This window comes from Glossina fuscipes, unplaced genomic scaffold, assembly GCF_014805625.2.
Source record: "Glossina fuscipes isolate IAEA_lab_2018 unplaced genomic scaffold, Yale_Gfus_2 1, whole genome shotgun sequence".
NCBI lineage: Eukaryota > Metazoa > Arthropoda > Insecta > Diptera > Glossinidae > Glossina > Glossina fuscipes.
Genome location: NW_023998415.1, coordinates 9515022 through 9517777, shown reverse-complemented (window position 1 = coordinate 9517777; position 2756 = coordinate 9515022).

Sequence of the window (2756 nt, the reverse complement as noted above, 5' to 3'; positions counted from 1 at the left end):
AAAAAAAAAAAAAAAAAAAAAAAAAAAAAAGAATAAATAAATAACAAAAAGGAATTAAGAGAAAAGAAAAAGGGAACTTGTTGCATAAATGTGATTCTTTTCTATTTTCCTTTAACATTTTTTATTTTTTATTATTATTAATATTATTGTTGTTATTATTATTATTATTATTATTATTATTATATTGTTCTTCATTGTTTTCTGCCTGCATTTGCATCGAAAACTATTACTTTGAGACTTTTGTTTAAACAATTTTCTCTTTTTCTCCATTTTTTTTTTTCTTTTTTTTTTTGTTCTTTTTTTCTTTAACTTTTTTCAATTTATGTTTAAATTGTTTTTATAATTGCATTGTCATGCTTTGCAGCACAGCGACGGCAGAAAGCAATCTAATTACAATGAAATGGACATACGAACAGTACACCCAATTTATATACATATGTATCCTTTCATAAATGTTATCTGCCTGTAGTTTGCTGAAATTCAATTCATAACAATCATAAAAAAAAAAAAAAAATGTTATATCAAACAAGTCAAACGGCCAGACACCTTCATGTTGGAAGTAAAACTATCAGCATATAGGAAACAAAACATTGAGATTAAGTCACAGTTATTGCTATAGATGGTAAGCTGGGAAGAGCAAAATATAAGATGTGAAGGAAACAATAGTCGTCCAGAGAAAGGTACATCAACTTTTTAATTCGCCTTTATAGGTCTCTAAGAAAAGCATTGTAAACTTTATAAATTTTATACACATTTCTGATCAATTTAAGGCTTACCGAATCTTCATGCTTGGAAAAGTTGCCATAAACGCGAAAATGACCCGAAGACACATTCACATATATTATTCCTGAATTTTCACGAATTATATATAATATCAATGGGTAGCCATCTGCGACCATGGCAACCCTTACGTCGCCAACTTACAAGATGTTACACTATATACGTAGGAACGCTTATTAGTAAAAGTATTACAACGGGCCACATGCGATACCTTACACGACGCTACAACTACTCATACAACGACTTTCAAAAAAAAAAAAAACGCTGGATGAGAAATGGTCGAAAAGGTGGTCCGATCCGAACCATTTTCAACAGCGTCAAAACACATCTCAAGTTGTTTTGGGTGTTGCATACGTGCGCACAAACTTAGTACACCCTTACGCGACAAACGTAGTATAGCGTATATTTATAATGCTTCTGCTAGAATTGGTTACAGCTATTGTCTAAGAAGGTATGATGACCAATTTTTTTCCAATATCCGTATAGCGACTCTAGAATAAACTTTCGAACGTATTTCAAAATTTTTATCGCTATGTTTGTTGTACTTCAACACCAATGAATAAAAATTCCATTTCTTTTTCACATTAAAAACAAAGAAATTTCAGTTTATTTTGCATTGTACGCACATAATTTTATGTTCACCTGTTCTCTAAAACAGGTAACGGACACGAATTTAGCATAACATTTTAACCCAAAAAAGGTTTAAACATAACGCAATCTTATTATCAAACTTATGCTCAAACTCGTGTCCCAATATCAACCGACTCTAGTCTGCATATATTATTGACAAGTCAGGTATATTAGTTTTCTGCTTAGTCCACCCATTTTATATAAACAAAAAAAATATATAAATAATAGGTGCTTGCATTAATTTTGGCCAGCAAAATGTGATAATGAAAATGATGACGTAATGCGAAGTATCAATGTACACAATGGTTAAATTCGACGAATTCGATCCCAATGGTCGATATCGGTTTCAAAGGTTTAAAAGTGATGCTCAAATGCTCAACGGGCTTTCGAAATACCAAATTTTTTTGGCTAACTGATGGGCCTAAAATTTGGCGGCTTAGAACTTTAAGAAACTTAACTTGGAAGTTGGAATAACTTTTTCAAGGATAAACTCAAAATATCAAAAAAAATCATTAAAAAATATACAATAACAGTTATGAATACAACTTTTTTTTTTTTGATTTTATTCAGTTCGTTGCGGATTCATGAGATGCTTCCGAACTTGAATTCTGGGAAAGAATCCTAGGTATACTTGTAAATGTTTTTCCGTAAGTAAAAAACCACAAAAAAGAATACGAATCACGTATGGTCCTTTTAAGCTGGGGGTCGTTTCATTGATTCAAATGATTCAAATCATTTCATCGAAAATAACCAGCGTTTAAATTGCATTGAAATGATTAAGCGGTTCGTTTCGACACGCAAGCATATGGGTTTTATTTCACACATAAGCATATGTTGTTTATTGAAAAAATTGATGAGAAAATTTTAAATTGAAAAAAGAAAAACGCACCCCTCTACAACTACACGCTACATATGCACTTGACTTTCTTGACCGTTGCTTCCAACGGATAATTTGCTATTTTCTTGTTTTTCTTAACGCTATCAGGAAACAAGTAAAGTACAAAGAAATACGGTCTGTTCTTCTGTCCGCGTAACTTGAAATTACGAAAATACCTGAAATAATTGAAATCACGCCCACTGTAAATGCGTTAGCATCGATTGTGGTACTTTTCCTTTCTTCTATAGAGAAACAGAGTTTCTTTACATCGTAATAGACAACAATGAAGAATTTCGCATTATTTTTAAAAATTTATCCCTGAAAAGATGTTATGAAAAGCAAAGACTTCCTAACAATAAGGACAAGTAAAGTTATTTATTGTTTATCAATATTTTTGTATTTTTCTTTTCTTCTTCATTCAATTCAAGAAAAAAAGGAGCTAAATTTTTTTTTCGTTGGAGCGGCATGA